Consider the following 21,590-nt stretch of genomic DNA (forward strand, 5'->3'; position numbering starts at 1 on the left):
AAAAGGGATGGTCGAGTGGGAGAAGACAGAGTGGTTATTAATGAGCATTGCTCATCTTGGATTAATGTTATTAGTGGAGTCCTCCAGGGTTCAGTGTTTGTTCCATTTTTTGTTTTCTATATTTATTGATAAAGGTATATTAGGCTTAATATCTAAATTTGCAGATGATATAAAGGTTGGCAGGGTGGTTAAAGACAGTAATCAGGATGGACTATTAAAACAAGATCTAAAAAAAAAATTAGGCAAATGGACTGAGAAATGGCAGTTGAAGTTTGACAAATGCAAGGTACTGCATGTTGAGAGCAGTAATATCACATTAACATGGTACTACACTCAGGATACCAGAAAATGGAAAAGACTTGGGGTAATTGTGTAGTCAGATATGAAATTCTCTGGGGAATGCAGGCAAGCTGTCAGGACAGCTCATGGGGTTTTGTTAATGATATACAGGAACTTTGCTAGCAGGAATAAGGAGGTGATTGTCCCTTTGTACAAAGCCATGGTTAGGCTGCATCTCAAGCAGTATATACAGGTCTAGACACATCAGTTTAGGAAGGAATAGATCTACTGGAATGGATGCAAAGAAGAACAATGACATTAAGGGAACAAAAAGGTGCTCTTACCAAGAAAGAAAGACTTCGGTTCTGCAAACTGCACCATGTGAAGACTAGGTACTGCGAAATGATTGAGGTATTTAAGGCTTTGAATGGATTAAGCAAGCTTCAATACTGATGACATTCTTCCTGTTGCTAAGAATGTACACGAGTGGACATAAATCCAAATTGAGGAAGGATGGTTGAAGGCCAGATGTGCAGAGGTCTGCCTTCAGTGAGCAGTTGGTTGACTGTTTGAATAAACTTCCATCTGGTGCTGTGGAAGTGAGAGTTTGAATAAGGAATAACTAGACAAATTACTGAAGGGGAAGGACAGGTGATGTATGAATTTTTTTTTCTTTTTGCTGATGCTTTATAAACTTGTTTTCTTGCATCATATGCCACTACTAAGTATATAACTAGTCGTCAAGATAAACTGCAGGATTAACAAAAAGCAGGGAGGGGAGAGCATCAAAAATAAAAATATATCTTAGGTCAGTAATGGATTGGTAGGAGAGGTAGGAATACAGGCAGGAAGGAAAATGGGAGTAAAAATAAGAAGGAAAGACGGTAGGAGGAGGGATAAAGGTATGGAGAGAGTGGGAGAAAGCCATAACCAGACTGTCAGGTTCTGATCTGATAGGTGTATACTGTCCTAATTGTCGGGATGCAAAAAGAAATGAAATGGTTGGCTGCATGGCCACCGCAAGTGGGTCTTGTGGTGGCCATGCAGAAAGCTGATAAAGAAGATTTCACTGCTGAATTTCATGACCCATATACTCCTATTCATTCAATAAAAAATATTTTTCTCAGTGACTGAAGAGTTTATGTAATAAACAGGGGACCCCCAGAGGTGCTTTCTTTTCTTGTAATTTTGACGGTTTATTCTTAATAATGACACCAAGGTTGTGCATTATACAACAATGTGGCATTTTTTTTTGTACATACTATAGATTTAGTGATTTCTTACACTTATTAGCAATCTTTTACAGCTTTTCAATTTATATATTAAAAAGTAATAGTTTGCCTTAATTATGCAGATTGGAATTGCACTCGTGAAAATTCCTTAAAAGGACAAGTTAGTCCTACTAACTTCATATAATTAAGTAAACTGTACATTATTTTATTTTTATTTCTCCCACCCACTGATTGTAATTATAGTCTGTTCAGTATACTGTATTTTACTGTATAGTAAGAGGATTGAAGTGTTGTGACTGTAAAACATTAATTAAACTTAGAAAACCAAAAAAAAAAAACAGGCAAAAACCAAGAGCGATTTAGAATTAAATAATAAAGCTACTGAAATGACTAACTTAAAATAAAATAGTACGACACAACCCATTTCGGTGGAGAATTACACACCAAGTGTTACAGGAATCCTAATAAGCAAACACAAATGGCAAAGAAATTAAATGGATTAATAATGTGAAAGAAAACTAATAGTAATGCCCAGCATGGCTAAAATTAAATTAAATAGTAAATTTTGCCACCTACATAGATGCCAGGACACTACAACCATCTGGGTGAACTGAGGTCTAAACTGTGAAACTGTGATCATACATACAGTCTAATCTTGTTAAAGCAAAGTTCAAAGAACCTACATTTTTACATTTTGTAATAACGAGGTTCTCATAGTAAAGAGGTCCCCAAAAGTGGCAAAATTTAACCTTTTTTTTTTTGTACATACTATATAACTAAGAATAATAATAATATTAAAAATAAATGAAAAAAATAAATTAATTTAAATTAATAAAATAAAAAATAATAAAAACAAAAGCAGTCTTACAATACCGGTAATAGGAATAATACATTTTTTAAAGATTTTATTTTATTTGTAAAGATAAGGTATCTAATGATGCAGTTCTAATGTAGTGAATAGCTTATTATATGAAAAGAATGGGCATATGTGGTTTTTTTTTTTTTTTTTTTTTTGGCTGATGTCATATAAACTTGCTTCCTAATTATAATGGTTTGTACTAATAATTACAATCAGAAAATCATGTATGCATATATTCAACAAATGTGCAGGTTTCCTACAAGAAATAGATATAACATTTTTGGCTACCACGTACTTGCAGTTTCAATCGCGCTCCTCAGTAATCATTATTTAAATTAAATTTTGTCTCATTCGTAAAAAATTCCAATCCGATGAATAATTTTCTACCAATCAAAAATAAGGAGCTTAATGAGGAGAATGTGTAGCATCATTGGCTACAGCCCCACGAAACTTAAATTCACTGCAGGTTTTATATAAAAGATAACCATTATAATTTATTCAGATATAAAAATCATAATCAAATTTTCTAAATAAATCATAAATTCGGTCATTCTTAGTCTTTTCATTAACTTTGGTGCCTATGGGTGGGGGTTACGTTTGCCAAACCATAGTTACACTACTGAAATTCATACTAATGCGGCCAGAGCAGCAGCAACGAAATAGTCATCTTTGATCATGCTGAGAGAGCTTATAATATAATAATAAATCTGACTTGAAAAAGACATTCTCAAATATAAGTTGATCTACAGTTCCTACGAGTCAGCTTTACAGGGATATGTTCTAAAAATCAGGAACATTCCGGGATAGGTAGTCAGTTCCATGGACTGTTTCCAGAAAACATGGACTGTTTTGATAACCTTGCCATAAGAGGTCTGCTGGCTGAAATTCACTTACAGGTGTACCCTCCAGAATGTCAGTGATACAGCAATGATTGACTGGAGGAGACTCCACCCACTCACTTCCTTCCTCCTCTTTCCCTAGTCACGTGACATGGCCATGGTGGGTTATAAACTTTGCTGTTTGAAATGCCATATGGTGTGAATTTTTCTTTGTTTACTTTTGTTTGTTCGGAATGTCACTTGTGAAAGTGATTGGCCAATTAGAAATACACAAAAAAAAAAGTTTTTCCTTGTTCAGGGCTGAATAATAGTGAAGGTGTGAGGGCAAAAGCTCCCACAAAAGCTGGGGGTCTAGTGGCTGCTATCCCCAGAAAAAAAAAAAAAAAAAAGAAAAAAGTCACCTGATGAAAGTGATATAACTGCTTCCCCCTCCACATCCCGAGTTATCTGATTGGCTGATTAGGAATGCACAATTTTTTTAATTTGCATTTTTGATTGCTAATTCGCTTATGATTCAGTTTTCGTTTGCCTTGGTTTTCTGTGGATGTCCTTATGCTGCTGCTGCCATAATTTTTTTCTTTATTTCCATTTGTTTCTTTGCTGCTCAACTCCAATGGAGCGAGTCAGTGCAAGAACATTGCATCATTTGGAAAATGAAGGTAGCATCTGAATATAAGTGGGTGCAGTGTGGAAGTATGATGAACTTGGCAAGCACAAGGATCATTTGGATGGTTTGAATGATGTGCAAAAAGAATGAGTGGGTGTCTAGAAAGTGTGTAGGTAACAAAGTACCGATTCCACTAACGTGGAGTCGGTACTTTGTTGTGGATGTGAAGTGTGGACATCGAAAGAGGGTGACAAAAAGAGCTTAGGGCCCTAGAGATGGACTACCTTGGTCAAAATGCTAGAGTTTTCAAGCTTGAGAGGGTTACAAACGAGAAAATTAGAAGGTGTTTGTACGCAGATGAAGATATTATAAAATGAATTGATAATAGGAGGCCAAGATGATTTGGACCTCTACACATAAATGAAGAGATGGGCTAAAATTTTATATGAGTGGATATAAGGGAAGAGAAGATGAAGACACCCTAGAAAATCATGGAAGGAGAGTGCAATATCAGCTATGAGAGAGAAAATGAAAGTTGAAGAAGCCCAAGTCTGGGGACTTTAGAAAATGGGAATGACAAGGCAACGATGTGCCATATAAAGTATAGAGTGTAGAAAGAATGGGGTCAGTCTTCATCATGTTAAAAGGTCTGTGTGAAAGGGGTCTCTGAGAGCAGGCTCAGCATTGCTGATGTGCTCCTCACCTATTACTGGGTTGTGGAGGAGCCCACTGAGGTTATCATGAATGAGCTTGGTGTGGGTTCTGTGACCGTGACTGGAGGAGTTTTTGCTGTGATGTATGTAGTAGTAGTAGTAGTAGCATGTGATGCAAGAAAGCAAATGTATGAGCTTATGCAGCATCAGCCAAAAAAAAAAAAAAAAAAAACACATCATTCCCTCAAAATGCCTGTCCAGTTCCTCCTTAAATTTATTCAACCTATCAACTTCCACAACGACAGATGGAAGTTTGTTCCAGCAATTAACCACCCGCTGGCTAAAGGCAAATTTCCGCACATCTATTCTACATCTGTCCTTTCTTAATTTGAATTTATGCCCCCTTAGGTTCGTAATCCGAACAAGTGGAAGGATCCCATCAGAATTCAGCTTGCTGAACCCATTCAAGCCCTTATACACCTCAATCAGATCACCGCGCAGGTGCCTAGTCTCCAGCCATTCCAATTTGCAGAACTTAAGCCGCTCTTGATAAGAGAATCCCTTCATTCCCCTCGCCAATCTTGTTGCCTTCTCTGTACACGCTCAAGTAAATCTACATCTTTCCTAAAATGAGGCCTCCAGACCTGTACGCAGTACTCAAGGCGTGGCCTGACCATTGCCTTATACAGAGGGATAATCACCTCCTTTTCCCTGCTTGCAAAATTCCTATATATCATTGACAAAACCCCATGACCTGCCCTGGCAGCCTGTCTGCATTGCTCAAAAAACTTCATATCTGCCTGCACAATTACTCCCAGGTCTTTTTCATTTTCAACCACCTTAAGTGTAGTACTACACAATTGGTACGTTTCTCTGGGTTTATTTCTACCCATATGTACTTTGCATTTGTCAACTTCAGTTGCCACTTCTTAGCCCATCTGCCCAAAGTATTAGCATTAGTTAGAATTAGTAGAGGCATCTGATGCAAGAAAGCAAGCTTATGCAGCATCAGCCAAAAAAAAAAAAAAAAAAAACCACTTCCACTTCACCCCACTGTTCGTTCAAAATACCTGTCCAGCTGAGCCTTAAACTTATTTAGGCTATCAACTTCCACGACAAGGGATGGAAGTCTGTTCCAAACACCAACCACCCGCTGGCTAAAGGCAAATTTCCACACTTCTATCCTACCATCTGTCTTTCCTCAATTTGAATTTATGCCCTCTCAGGTGATTATTCTGAGCCAGAGGAAGAATCCCATCAACATTGAGCATGCTCAAACCATTCAAGGCTTTATACACCTCTATCAGATCACCTCGCTGGTGCCTAGTCTCCAGACACTGTAATTTGCAAAACTTAAGCCTTTCTTCGTAAGAGCACCCCTTTGTTCCATTCACTAATCTTATTGCCCTTCTCTGTACTCGTTCCAGCAGCTCTACATCCTTCTTGAAATGAGGCCTCCAGACCTGTATACAGTACTCTAGGTGTGGCCTGACCATTGCCTTATACAAGGGAATAATCACCTCCTTATCCCTGCTGGAAAAATTCCTGTATATCATTGACAATACTCCATGAGCTACTCTTGCAGCCCGTCTGCACTGCTCAGAGAACTTCATATCTGCCTGCACAACCACCCCCAAGTCCCTTTCATTCTCTACCACTGTCAGTGTAGTACCACAGAGTTGATACATTGCTCTGGGGTTGCTGTTTCCCATGTGTAGTACTTTACATTTGTCAATGTTAAACTTCATTTGCCACCTCTCAGCCCATCTGCTCAACTTTTCCAGATCCTGTTGCAGCAGCATAGTGTCAGTAGTGTCCTTGACAATCATGGCTACCTTTGTATCGTCTGCAAACTTCGACATTAAGCTTGATATACCATCATCAATATCATTTATGAATACAGAAAACAATAATGGACCCAACACTGAGCCCTGAGGGACTCCACTAATAACATTAGTCCACGACGAGCAGTATCCATTGATTACCACTCTCTGTCTTCTCCCCCTCAGCCACCCCTTTATCCACAGCAGCAATTTGCCTCCATTGTCACACTGCTCCAATTTGTGCAGCAGTCTTCCATGTGCAACAGTATCAAAAGCCTTTCTAAGATCCAAGTATATAATATCAAAGTTATTCCCTGCATCCAGTTGCTTTGTGACTGCATCATAGTATCCAATCAAATTGGTCAAGTAAGACTTCCCCTTAACAAAACCATGCTGTGTCCGAGCTAAAAGTGAAGTCTTGTCTAAATGATCCTGCAGTGCTTCTTTAACTAGTGCCTCCATTAATTTTCCTGGAACAGAAGTTAAACTCACAGATCTATAATTACTTGTGTCAGCCTTTGATCCTCCTTTGTGAATTGGGGTCACATTTGCACATCTCCAGTCTGTGTGTACCTCCCCTGAGTCCAAGGAAGCTCTCATAATTATGGCTAAGGGTTTGCTTACTTCCTCTGCTGCCTCCTTTAATATAACTGGATATATCCCATCCACCCCGGGTGCCTTTCTTGTGTTTATCTTCAACAATTTCTCCTCCACTTTACTCTCAGTTATTACAAGATTCTCTAGCTTACTGCTACAGTTGAATACACCTCTGGCTTTCCCCTCGCTGAATAACTCCTCATATGTGAATGTCGATGCAAAATATTCATTTAGTTTGTTAGCCACCTGAGCAGGATCATCAACAGTTCACCCATCGATATCAAGTGGACCAATCTGATTCATCCCCTTCCTTCTAGAGTTTACATAAGTAAAGAACTCTTTGCTGTTTTTCTTTGCATCCCTTGCCAAAGCTTTCTCGTAATCTGCCTTCGCCGGCCTAACCTGCTTTGTAACTTGGTTACAGATCAACTTGTATCTATCATAGGCTTCTGTGTCATGTGTTAATTTGTATGTATCCCATGCATGTTTCTCCTCTGCCATATGCCTCATCAGTTCATCTGACATCCATTTAGGTATAAACCTTGAACAATATTTCTTAGTTGGTATGTAAAGCCTAGTAGCTTCCAAGATAAGTTCTTTGAATGCTTCCCATTTTGCATTTGATGTTGGTAACATCATCAGTTGGTCCCACTGTATAGAATTTAAATACTGTCTCAGTCCATCGTAGTCGCCTTTACGAAAGCAATAACCCTTCCCTTTACCCCTAATGGTAGTTAACACTTTGAGTAAATCCCACTTCAGCACACTGTGATCACTGCCACCTAGTGGTTCATTTATCTGCAGATTCATAATGCATGAAGAATCACTGCTGATAATCAAATCAAGAGTATTCCTCCCTCTAGTTGCCTCACGAACATGCTGATGTAGGAAACAATCATCCAATAAATCCACAAAAGCCTTGCTAGTGTGCGAGTGACCAACCCACAAATTCCAGTTAATATCTGGGAAATTGAAATCCCCCATTATAAGGCTCTCTGATTTACTGGCCCACTCTATTTCCCTGTACAGTTTCTTATTGTACTCATCAGAGTCATTAGGCCTATAGCACACTCCTACTCTCAATTTTGATCTCCCAATGCTTATGTCACACCAAACTGACTCGACACTGCACTGTCCAGCGATGTCCACTGGCTTCACTTCCTTGGATTTTATGTATTTCTTAACTAATAGCATAACCCCTCCTCCCTTCCTATCCAGTCTATCCTTTCTGTAGACGTTGTACTCCCCAAATTCCAGTTCTGCATTCCTTATATCTGTGTGACATCCGTCTCTGATATCCTAACAATATCTGCCTTTGATGTTTTGAGCAATACCTCAAATTCATCAAATTTATTTACTAAACTCCTAGCATTGGTGTACACGCAAGTATACATGCACCTATTTCTATTCTTAGCTACCCTAACACAACCCATGTGTTTACTTGTACCGCAATGACTCCCAGCAGTCTCTGAAATATCCTGCATCTTGTTTTTCAGGCTTCTGCTCATTCCAATAGAAGCAGTGCAAGAATCTCTTTCACCTCTGCCAGTGGCTACTGTTAATCGATTCGTCTTTGTCTCCCCCCAAGCTAGCAGTTTTCCGACCCACCTAACACTGCCTCGATAGCATCAGCAAATATTCTTGCACCCTTTCTATTTAAGTGTATCCCATCCCTGTAAAAGCAATCTCTCCTGTTAACAAGTACAGTCCAGGCTGAAAAAAATTCTACCCCTTGAGCCTTGCACAATCTTTCCAGGGCCGAACTGATCGACAAGGCTCTCATCATATGCTCCCTCCTATCATGTCTGGGCTGAATTGCAGACAATTTCAAATTCAACCCTATTTCACGGCTTTTTTTCAACAGTGACCTGTACTTGTTAAGCAATTCTGCCGGTCTCCTACTCTTGATATCATTAGTGCCAACGTGTACAACTATATCACCTTATCTAGATCCTGTTGCAGTAGCACACTGCCATTACTGTCATTAACAACCCTGCCAACCTTTGTATCATCTGCAAACTTCGACATTAAGCCTGATATACCTTCATCAATATCATTGATAAATATACAAAACAACAGTGGACTCAATACCGAACCCTGTGGGACTCCACTAATAACATTAGTCCAAGAAGAGCAGCACCCATTGATTACCACCCTCTGTCTTCTCGCACTTAACCATCCTTTTATCCATTGTAGCAAATTACACTTAATACCATTCTGCTCCAATTTATATAATACTCTTCCATGCGCAACAGTGTCAAAAGTTTCCTGAAATCCAAATATATGATATCAAAATTATTTTTTGCATCCAGTTCCTGTGTAACCACATCATAATATCCTATCAAATTTGTCAGACAAGACTTTCTCTTAACAAACCCATGATGTGTCTGAATTATTGCTGCAGTCTTGTCTGCAGTCTTTGACCCGGCACAGAAGTTAAACTAACTGGTCTGTAATTACTCGTGTCACCCTTCGATCCCTCTTTGTGAATTGGGGATACAATTGCACATCTCCAGTCCGTGGGAACCTCCCCTGAGTCCAAGAATGCTCTCATAATTATGACTAAGGGTTTGCTTAGTTGCTTTGCCGCCTCCTTTAATATAACTGGATAGATCCCATCCACCCCAGGTGCTTTTCTTACGTTTAACTTCAACAGTTTCTCTTCCACTTTGCTCTCAGTTATTACAAAATCATTAAGTATCCTGCTACAATTTGATAACCTTCTGCCATTTTCAAACCTTAATAATTCCTCATGTGTGAATGTAGATGCAAAATACTCATTCAGTTTGTTTGCTATCTGAGCAGGATCATCGACAGTCGAACCATCGATGTCAAGTGGACCAATCAGATTCATTCCCTTCCTTTTAGAGTTTATATAAGTAAAGAAATCCTTGCTGTTTTTCTTAGCATCTTTTGCCAAGGATTTCTCGTAATCTGCCTTCGCCTGCTGAACCTCCTTTGTGACCTGATTACAGATTAACTTATATCTGCCATAGGCTTCTGAGTCGCTTGATAATTTATATGCATCCCATCCATTTTCCTTCTCTGTTACGAGTCTCATTAGTTCATTTGACAACCATTTAGGCCTAAACCTTGAACAATATTTCTTAATAGGTATGAAACTTTTAGTAGCTTCCACGATTAATTCCTTGAATGCTTCCCACTTAGAATTTACTGTTGCTAACATCATCACTTGGTCCCACTGTGCAGAATTTAAAAACTGTCGGAGACAACTGTACTCGCCTTTACGGAAGCAAAAAACCTTTCCTTTACCCCTGATGGTAATTAAATCTTTAAGTAAATCCCACGTCAGTACACTGTGATCACTGCCACCTAGTGGTTCTTTTATCTGCAAATTCCTAATAATACATGAATGATCACTGCTGATAACCAGATCAAGAGTATTACTTTCTCTGGTTGCCTCTCGAACATGTTGCTGCAGAAAACAATCATCCAATAAATCTACAAAAGTCTGACTAGTGTGCGAGTGCCCAACCCACAAGTTCCAGTCAATATCTGGGAAGTTAAAATCCCCCATTATAAGACTCTGATTTATTGGCCCACTCTATTTCCCTGTACAGTTTCTTATTATACTCATCAGAGTCATTAGGCCTATAGCACACTCCTACTCTCAATTTTGATCTCCCAATGCTTATGTCACACCAAACTGACTCGACACTGCACTGTCCAGCGATGTCCACTGGCTTCACTTCCTTGGATTTTATGTATTTCTTAACTAATAGCATAACCCCTCCTCCCTTCCTATCCAGTCTATCCTTTCTGTAGATGTTGTACTCCCCAACTTCCAGTTCTGCATTCCTTATATCAGTGTGACACCATGTCTCTGATATCCCAACAATATCCGCCTTTGATGTTTTGACCAACACTTCAAATTCATCAAATTTATTTACTATACTTCTAGCATTGGTATACATGCAAGTATGCATGCTCCTACTCTTATTCACCCTAACACATCCCATATACCCACCTATTTCATGATGACTGCGACCCGTCCCTGAAACCCCCAACACCCCTCGCTCCAGGTCGCTACTTATTCTAATAGAAGTTGTGCAAGAATCACCTTCACCTCTGCCTACGGCTACTGTTAAACTATTAGTCCTTGTATCCCCCCAAGCTATCAGTTTTCCGACCCACCTAACAATGCCTCGATAGCATCAGCAAATATTCTTGCACCCTTTCTATTCAAGTGTATCCCATCCCTGTAGAAGCAATCTCTCCTGTTAGGCTCAAAAAAATTCTATCCCTTGAGCCTTGCACAATCTTTCCAGGGCCGAATTGATCGACAAGGCTCTCATCATATACTCCCTCCTATCGTGTCTGGGCAGAATTGCAGACACTTTCAAATTCAACCCTAATTCACGGCTTTTTTTCATCAGTGACCTGTACTTGTTAAGTAATTCTGCCGGTCTCCTACTCTTGATATCATTAGTGCCAACGTGTACAACTATATCACCTTTTGTGCCCTTAAAAGATGATATCTGCTCTACAACGTCATCAACCTTTGCCCCTGGCAGACATACCCTGGTCCTGTTCCACCTATCCTTTTTAACGAAGGATGTGTCGATGTGTGTGTGTGTGAGGAAGTGGTATGGTAGGCAGTGTGGGTGTTATTGTTGAGATAGATAAAAGTAAATTTGGAAAAAAAAAGTATAATCATGGTAAAAGAGTGAATGGGAAGTGGATATTTGGTGGGGTTGAATGAGGATCAGTAAGGTGTTTTTTTTGGGTCGTTGAAAATAGAAGTAAAGATGTTCTCCTAGACATCATTAAGGCTTCCGTTTTGCCCAGTATTTCAATAGTATTGGATTGCTGGAAGTCTTATGATTGTTTATGTGATGAAGGGTTTAAGCCTTAGCATTAGTAGAGGCATATGATGCAAGAAAGCAAGCTTCAAGAATGCAGCATCAGCCAAAAAAAAAAGAAGAAAAAAAAACTACCCCCATTTCATCCCTCCTTTCGTTCAAAATACCTGTCCAGCTGAGCCTTAAATTTATTAAGGCTATCAACTTCCACAACAAGGGATGGAAGTCTGTTCCACCAACCAACTACCCGCTGGGTAAAGGCAAATTTCTGCACATCTATCCTACATCTGTCTTTCCTCAATTTGAATTTATGCCCTCTCAGGTGATTATTCTGAGCAAGAGAAAGAATCCCATCAGCACTGAGCATGCTCAAACCATTCAAGGCTTTATACATCTCTATCAGATATACACCTCTCTAAGCATTTAGCTGTAAACCGGTCGAATTCACTTCAGTGATCCCGAAACTGGTGCTAACACAAACAATATTGAAGGTACTTGGAGGGCCATTAAATAGGAACTGTCATCGAGAACAGTCAATGATCAGTTTGACTCCTACCTCGCAGAATATATGTAGCAATGTAAGCAGCAACTTGATGATGGCATTCCCTAATGCCATAACAGATATACAAGCGGGCAGTCGAAGACAGTGATTGAGGGCATCCCACTGATCAGATGATTATTTTTCTGTCTTTTTTTTTTTTTTTTTCACAGCAATAATTGTACAACTTGTTAGTGTCAATCCTAAAAATATTTAAGGGTTTTTTTTTTTTGGTTTGTTTTACGTGAATTGTAATCTTTTAATCACATTTCTGTTGATGTGCATCAGCAGTTCTCATTGTTAATGTTTGTGAAATCATCTAGTAATGTATGGGTGAGAAGAATCAATGGTTGCATGCGGTGTTAATTTTTGTTACTTGTTTTTTTAAAAAAAAAATTACTGTTTTGCCATTTCTTTTTCTTCATTTCAGCTCCGACATATTGTAATGTCACGTGAAATCCCACGACAACATGCAGGCGAGGAGAAGAGGGGGAAAAGCAGTGAGTGGGCGGAGCCTCCACCGACTAATCACTGCCCTCTTCCTCTTCTTCTCATCACCATTTTGGAGGATGCACCCATTTTTTTACCAGTCTGCCTGTTTTTGCAATTAGGGCAAACACTTGAGTACTATATGTTTGAATATATAATCCCACTGTATAAGGAAACAGTAATACTACACTTGAATGCCAAAGTATAGACCCTTCTTCAAACAGTTCAAAGAAAGGTTACCTACCTAGTATGATCTGCAAAAATGGTGCACATATGAGAAAATATTTTAAATGTATGGACTTACACAGTTTGGTTATCAAAACTGCAGTAGGCTGCAATAATATAATTTAGAAATTTAATTAATAACTGAACATTACAGAAAAACCAAATGTTTTGGAATGCTGTGGTTCTACAATATGTGGGCTACAGTTTGGTTATCTGATTAAAATATATACACTGCAGTGCATTAAAATATGTAAAAATTTAATTAATAACTGAACATTACAAAAAAACCCCCAAACATTTCAGAATGTTCTGGTTTCTTCACCTGTAGGAATCAGAATATATATATACATTTATGAAATTACATCTTACGATGTTTAGTCCTGCCACAATGCAGCCAAGAGGAGAGAGTATCTGGAGGAAATACAGAAACAAAGAAAAGTGAGGGGTCAGTCTGCACTTCTTGATTGCACTTAAGGTTTCTCTTCTCTTCTTATCTGTGCCAAATGCCATACTGAATGGGGAAGTTGCTCTTGTGGACTACTACTGTGTGTATTGTTGTCTCTGACTAAACTTTCAACTTGGGAAATTAAACAAGCCAGAGGATATTGGAACAAACACTGTGTTTTATGATATCAATTGAATCACTTCAGTCACATATAGATGAACAAGTCAAATGAAAGATAATGTAAGCATAACTGTTCTGTTTTTTTTTACTATTCTGTATCTCTGAAAATGATAAAATGTGAAAATGTAAAATCTCTGAATCTTTTTAAACTTCATTGTCAATCAAATTGTACTTTTTAACTAAATACATATAACGACTTAGATTTTACAAACGTAACATAATTAATTAATACATAACTTGATGTGGAAGCTATATAAACGGAACTCGTAGATAATACTCGATACTGAAAAATATATATAGCATTATAACTGTGTTCGGATACAAGTTTAGGGTTCTAATTTTGTACTTATATTGAAATTTTATTGAAATTAAATCATGACTCAGACCAGAGCAGCAAAGCAAAAGGCTCAAACTAATGGGAGTGCTGTGGTTCAGGGGAGAACTGAGGAGAGGGCAGCTTTCCTCTGAATCACAGCCTTTTAAAATGCACTGCTTGCATGATGTTTGTGGAGCAATCGGGTACGGGACATGATATTGCCATGGCGGATGTCTGTGTGTGCGCAATGTAAGAAGTGTAAGGAAATCAAGCGAGAACTCAGTGTTATTATGGGACTATATGAGAGCTTGAAGGACAGGGTGGATGCCCTAGAAGGATCTAAATTGAGGGGCCCATCAACACCAGAGCTTGCACTTGGCCATTACGCAACACAGTGGTAATCCCCAAGGCAGAATGTGCTGGTCCCACGTGAACTAGTAGTTGTTGGTGACTATTGTCAGGGAAACGGGAACATGGTACCTACAAAGGATAGGTGTAACAGGACCAGGGTATGTCTGCCAGGGGCAAAGGTTGATGAAGTGTAGACCGGATATCATCTTTTAAGGGCACAAAAGGAGATATAGTTGTACACATTGGCACTAATGATATTAAGAGTAGGAGACCGGCGGAATTATTTAACAAGTACAGGTCACTGTTGAAAAAAAGTCGTGAATTAGGGTTGAATTTGAAAGTGTCTGCAATTCTGCCCAGACACGATAGGAGGGAGTATATAATGAGAGCCTTGTCGATTAATTCGGCCCTGGAAAGATTGTGCAAGGCTCAAGGGATAGAATTTTTTTTTTTTCACCCCTTGAGCCTTGCAGGAGAGACTGCTCCTACGGGGATGGGATACACTTAAATAGAAAGGGTGCAAGAATATTTGCTGATGCTATTGAGGCAGTGTTAGGTGGGTCGGAAAACTGTTAGCTTGGGGGATACAAGGACTAATAGATTAACAGTAGCCACTGGCAGAGGTGAAAGTGATTCTTGCACTGCTTCTATTGAAATGAGCAGCAGCCTGGTAAACATGATGCAGGGTATTTCAGAGACTGCTGGGAGTCATTGCAGTACAAGTAAACATGGGTTGTGTTAGGGTACCTAAGAATAGAAACAGGTGCATGTATACTTGTGTGTACACCAATGCTACGAGTTTGGTAAATAAATTTGATGAATTTGAGGTATTGCTCAAAACATCAAAGGCAGATATTGTTGGGATATCAGAGAGGTAGTGTCACACAGATATAAGGAATGCAGAACTAGAATTTGGGGAGTACAATGTGTATAGAAAGGATAGACAGGATAGGCAGGGAGGAGGGGCTATGTTATTAGTTAAGAAACACATAAAATCCAAGGAAGTGAAGCCAGTCAACATCGCTGGACAGTGCAGTGTCGAGTCAGTTTGGCGTGACATAAGCATTGGGAGATCAAAATTGGGAGTAGGAGTATGCTATAGGCCTAATGACTCTGATGAGTATAATAAGAAACTGTACAGGGAAATAGTGGGCCAGTAAATCAGAGAGCCTTATAATGGGGGATTTCAATTTCCCAGATATTAACTGGAATTTGTGGGCTGGTCACTTGCACACTAGCAAGGCTTTTGTGGATTTATTGGATGATTGTTTTCTACATCAGCATGTTCGGGAGGCAACTAGAGAGTAATACTCTTGATCTGATTATCAGTAGTGATTCTTCATGCATTAAGAATCTGCAGATAATGGAACCATTAGGTGGCAGTGATCACAGTGTGCTGAAGTGGGATTTACTCAAAGAGGTAACTACCATTAGGGGTAAAGGGAAGGGTTATTGCTTTCATAAAGGCGACTACAATAGACTGAGACAGTATTTAAATTCTATACAGTGGGACAAACTGATGATGTTACCAACAGCAAATTCAAAATAGGAAGCATTCAAGGAACTTATCTTGGAAGCTACTCGGCTTTACATACAAACAAAGAAATATTGTTCAAGGTTTAGGCCTAAATGGATGTCAGATGAACTAATGAGACATAGGGCAGAGAAGTAAAATGCATGGGATACATATAAATTAATGGGTGACATGGAAGCCTATGATAGATATAAGCAAGTCTGTAACCAAGTCACAAAGGAGATTAGGCAGGCAAAGGCAGATTATGAGAAATCCTTGGCAAAGGATGCAAAGAAAAACAGAAGAGTTCTTTAACTATGTAAACTCTTGAAGGAAAGGGATGAATAAGATTGGTATACTGGATATTGATGGTTCAACAGTTGAGGATCCTGCTTAGGTGGCTAACAAACTAAACAAGTATTTTGCATCTACATTCACACATGAGGAGTTATTCAGGAAGGGGAATGCCAGAGGTGAAGTAAACTCTGGCAGCGAGCTATATGATTTTGTAATAACTGAGAGGAAAGTGGAGGAGAAATTGTTGAGGATAAACATAAAAAAGGCACCCGAGGTGGATGGGATCTATCCAGTTATATTAAAGGAGGCAGCAAAGGAAGTAAGCAACCCTTTAGACATAATTATGAGAGCTTCTTTGGAGTCAGGAGAGGTACCCATAGACTGGAGATGTGCAAATGTGACCCCAATTCACAAAGGAGGATCAAAGGCTGACACAAGTAATTATAGACCTGTGAGTTTAACTTCTGTTCCGGGAAAATTAATGGAGGCACTTGTTAAAGAAGCAGTGCAGGATCATCTAGACAAGACTTCAGTTATAGCTCAGACACAGCATGGTTTTGTTAAGGGTAAGTCTTTCCTGACCAATTTGATTGTATACTATGATGCAGTCACAAAAGAACTGGATGCACGGAATAACTTTGATATTATATATTTGGATCTTAGAAAGGCTTTTGATACTGCTGCACATAGAAGATTGCTGCACAAATTGGAGCAGTGTGGCATTGGAGGCAAATTGCTGCTATGGATAAAGGAATGGTTGAGGGGGAGAAGACAGAGTGGTATTCAATGGACACTGCTCATCGTGGACTAATGTTATTAGAGGAGTTCCTCAGGGTTCAGTGCTGGGTCCATTGTTGTTTTCTCTATTTATAAATGATATTGATGATGGTATATCAAGCTTAATGTCCAGGTTTGCAGATGATACAAAGGTTGGCAGGGTTGTTAAGGACACTACTGATGCTATGCTGCTGCAACGGGATCTGGAAAGGTCAAGCAGATGGGCTGAGAGGTGGCAAATGAAGTTTAACATTGACAAATGTAAAGTACTACATATGGTAAATAGTAACCCCAGAGCAACATATCAACTCTGTGGTACTACACTGACAGTGGTAGAGAATGAAAGGGACCTGGGGGTGGTTGTGCAGGCAGATATGAAGTTCTGAGCAGTGCAGACAGGCTGCAAGAGTAGCTCATGGTGTCTTGTCAATGATATACAGGAATTTTTCTAGCAGGGATAAGGAGGTGATTATTCCCTTGTATAAGGCAATGGTCAGGCCACACCTTGAGTACTGTATACAGGTCTGGAGGCCTCATTTCAAGAAGGATGTAGAGCTGCTGGAACGAGTACAGAGAAGGGCAACAAGATTAGTGAATGGAACAAAAGGGTTTCTCTTATGAGGAAAGGCTTAAGTTTTGCAAATTACAGTGTCTGGAGACTAGGCACCAGCGAGGGGATCTGATAGAGGTGTATAAAGCCTTGAATGGTTTGAGCATGATCAATGCTGATGGAATTCTTCCTCTTGCTCAGAATAATCACCTGAGAGGGCATAAATTCAAATTGAGGAAAGACAGATATAGGATAGATGTGCGGAAATTTGCCTTTAGCCAGCGGGTTGTTGGTTGGTGGAACAGACTTCCATCCCTTGTTGTGGAAGTTAATAGCCTAAATAAATTTAAGACTCAGCTGGACAGGTATTTCAAACGAACAGAGGGTTCAAATGAGAGTGGTTTTTTTTTCTTTTTTGGCTGATGCTGCATAAGCTTGCTGTCTTGCATCATATGCCTTTACTAATGCTAATGCTGAGACTTTTTTTTTTTTTTTTTAAACTGTTTTTTTTTCTTTCTTATTAGAAGCCATATTTGATTATCAGCTGTGAGCTACTTTCAAATACTCTGCATTCTCCAATGAAGAGTTGATTGCTATTTATTTAACTGACCATTGATAACAGACCCAATTTTTTAAATTTTTCTGTTATTTTTTAAATTTGTAAATGATATGAAATTCTCCTGTAATACCTTTGCCCACCAATTTTCTCAAATTGGTTATACATTTTTGGTTTTCATTTCTATATACTATGAATTATGAGACATTCAATTTTTGTTTGGAGTTTAAGAGACACCAGGTAAGCAAAAGCGTCTACCTTTCACTAGGCAATTTTCATTCCCATGTGGCATCTCAAAGATGCCAGCAACAGGTGTCTAAATCTTGTCATAGAGCTAACAGATGACAAAAATAAAGGCATTCATGTTGTCTGCCAGTGCTACTTGAGCATGTGGGTTTCACTCACTATAATCAGTGACCTTCAAAATTCTAAAAAAATATGATAAAAACTTTCTTTATTATTTGCTTCTTTCTATTATTTTCATTTGCGATTTTTAATCGGGTTTAATTAAAAAATCACCATTTTCAATTCAGTAAAAAGGCTAAAAATTTAATTTTACAATTAAAATTTAAAAAAGGATATCATACAGATGCCATGCAAGCATGTTTGTTAAAATTGACAGTGCAAGTGATGGAAGATTAAAAAGTGTCACTCTAGCAGCTCTTTCAGCAGTATGCCACTTCATCAGAGTGGGTCAACACTGTCAAGTCTCGTTTATGAGAGGTACCGTTCAACACTTAAACTTTGGTTTGTGAAAGTGAATTACATGCAAATGACAGGCCAAATCTTCAATAAAGATGGGCTCTGCTTTCTAGTACAAAAACCCTTGGTGTTTTTTATAGTTTTTGTCATCGTGGAAATGCCACTTTCACCCATTGCTCTGATAAAAAAAAAAAAAAAACACTGCCCAGGCATTCTGCAAAATCAGAGCAACACTTTTTTTATTATTATTATCATTAGCCATATGGTGCAAGAAAGCCTGAGGCTTTTGCTGTACCAGCCAAAAGAAAAAAATATTTCTAAGTTACCCTAAGAGGGAGAAAGAGAGAGAAAAAAGAGAATCACCAAGGAAGAGAGGAATGATGATATCCAGCTCAAGACCTTGGGTGTGCCAAGCCCATACTCAACAGATGTGAGCCCCTGGTGTGGTTTCTCATGGGTGGTCATCAACCCCCCCCCCCCCCCCCAGACTCTCCGACTAACTTTAACAAAACAGTATTTTGTAAAGTTTATATCAATAAACAAAAAAAAAAAAAAAAAAATTGTTTACTGACATAAAACAAACTGTAGCAAAACAAGTTCAACTATTCTTCAAGTATATTTCATAAATAAGTTCGAGCTGATAACAAATCGGCCACATATAACTCTAACGAGTTGAAAAGTGATGTAAACATAAAATAAAAACGAACTGTTTTAACAAAGTTTATCATCAGTATTATTAATATTATCGCTCATACTGTGAACACAGCACACTTTCTTTTAAAACTTCATTCTGAATAATTACAGCACCTGATATAAAAAGCAACCTCTTCTATTTAATGGGCAACGAATGGCTTGGATTAAATTAATATGGTCCTGGGTAAAACCTTAAAACATTCCGCTTAATGTTGTTATTGCAAAGTCAACATTAAGAAGCATTGTGAAATTAAAAGAAACTCTTCTAAACAAAAGCTTTCTAATACATAAAAATAGTTACACATTTGCTTGAGCAACTAATACAGAATATAAACCTTATCATTTATCAGAACACTTCACGAAAGAAAACATTTGGAAAAACCAGTTGGCTAACATCCAATTGTAGAGGGTATATTAAATCACGTGAATGGTTTCCTAACAACTCAGGTCATGGGTTATTTAAGCAATGAAGAAAAGCTCCGCCCAATTTTATGTATAATATTAAACGACTTATTATTATTATTATTATTATAATTAACTATTTGGTGCAAGGAAGCCTGAGGCTTATGCTGCAGCAGCCAAAAAAAAAAAAAAAACATTTCTTAATTACTCTTATAAAGAGAGAGAGAGAGAGAGAGAGAGAAAGAGAGTCATAAGTAGAAGAGAATCACCAAGAAAGAGAAGAATGATGATATCCAGCTCAGGATCCTGGGTGTGCCAAGCCCATACTCACCAGTTGTGAACCCCTGGGGTTGGACTTGTACGCCAAACTATCAGATTTTTATTCAGTGAAAATCTTCTGCTTTGCATAGTTATTTAGTTTGTTTTATTATTATTTTAAGATTCACTATGAGCCTTAATTATACTATGTTTCTCTACGTTCAATACCCAGTTGGATGAACGCAGGAATGAAAACGGCTTTTTAAAAGATGTCGTTTTCATTCGCTTTTGTGTTTGTGCCAAAGAAACTAAGGCTACGAGGTGCCAGTGTATTATGTCTCTAAATTTTGAAATCTGCCTGGTTAGGAGGGGAATATGAACTTCCTCTAGAACTTTCGATAATTTATTTATTTCGAATCTACTCGAAGAAAGGCACTCATAGACACGCAGGTCATATAGTATTCAAACCATGCAATGATATTGTTAACCATATGTAAGGCGCCTCCGTAGCCAGGTGGGAAGGAGCAGCAGTGCATAGCACACGCTTCTTGATTAGACTGGGGTTCGAGTACGTGACCACCAAATACGGAGGATGCAGAAAGGTCATGGAATGACCACCGCATATTCCCGGAGCAATATGGTTACTAATGGTTACTTAGTTGCTAATGCTCCTAAAAACCAAAACAACAACAATAACCATATGTAAAGGAAACTTTTTTTAAAAGTTCAAATTCAAATATCGCAGATTTGAGAAGTACAAAACAGTATCCATATACACCGATGAGGCAAAACATTATGACTACCTAACTAATATGTTGGTCCTCCAACTGTTTTGGTGCAACCAAAACAGTTCGTACCCAGCGAGGCATGGACGCTACAAGATTTCTAAATATGTCTTGTGGTATCTGGTATCAACAAGTAACTAGCAGATCCTTTAACTCCTGTAAGGTTCGAAGTTGAGACGCTGCAGATCGGAGTTGCTGTTCCAACACAAACTACAGATTCTCAATGGGATTGATGTCTGGAGAATTTGGAGGCCAGGGTAATACATGGAAGTCTTCCTCATGTTCTGCGAACCAGTCTCGAACAATCCGAGCGGTGTAGCATGGCGCATTATCCTACTGAAAGACACGGCCAGAGGGGAAGACCGTTGCCATGAAAGGGTGTACCTGGTCAGCAATGATGTATGTTTAGGTAACCAAATTATGATATTAAGGTCGCCTGTAAATGATTACATCTACCCATATATTTATTTTGTCTGTAAATTGCGTGTGTTTTCTGGTCTATTTGCCTGTTTGCTGGACGAAAAACCACAGTTTCTTGGGGAGAAAATCTTGCTATCTACGGTTGAGACCGACTAACTCAGCCACGGAGTGAAAAATGGCCACTAAAGTTCTTCGCGTCAATGGTGTTATTATTATTATTATTATTATTATTATTATTATTATTATTATTTGCCATATGGTGGAAGAAAGCCTGAGGCTTATGCTGCACCATCCAAAAAAAAAAAAAAAAATCCCGAGTTACCCTCACAGTGAGAAAGAGACAGACAGAAGTAGAAAGGAATCACCAAGAAGGAGAAGAAT

The 21,590-nt window shown here is 38.7% G+C and overlaps 1 protein-coding gene across 2 annotated transcripts in view; it reads right to left on the reverse strand.

The window, feature by feature from the left end:
• The window catches only part of LOC150084679 (NF-kappa-B inhibitor cactus-like), a 123,597-nt gene extending 103,852 nt beyond the window's left edge, over positions 1-19,745 (reverse strand). Inside the window, exon 1 of one of the 2 annotated variants that reach the window (XM_090375424.1) lies at positions 19,680-19,745. The gene's annotated coding sequence lies outside the window, so the exon portion shown is untranslated. The other variant, XM_090375423.1, reaches the window with a different exon arrangement.
• Between the last annotated feature and the right edge of the window lie 1,845 nt (positions 19,746-21,590).

Source organism: Mastigoproctus giganteus, chromosome 6 (genome assembly GCF_048544385.1).
Source record: "Mastigoproctus giganteus isolate SK-2022 chromosome 6, ASM4854438v1, whole genome shotgun sequence".
NCBI classification, from domain to species: Eukaryota; Metazoa; Arthropoda; class Arachnida; order Uropygi; family Thelyphonidae; genus Mastigoproctus; species Mastigoproctus giganteus.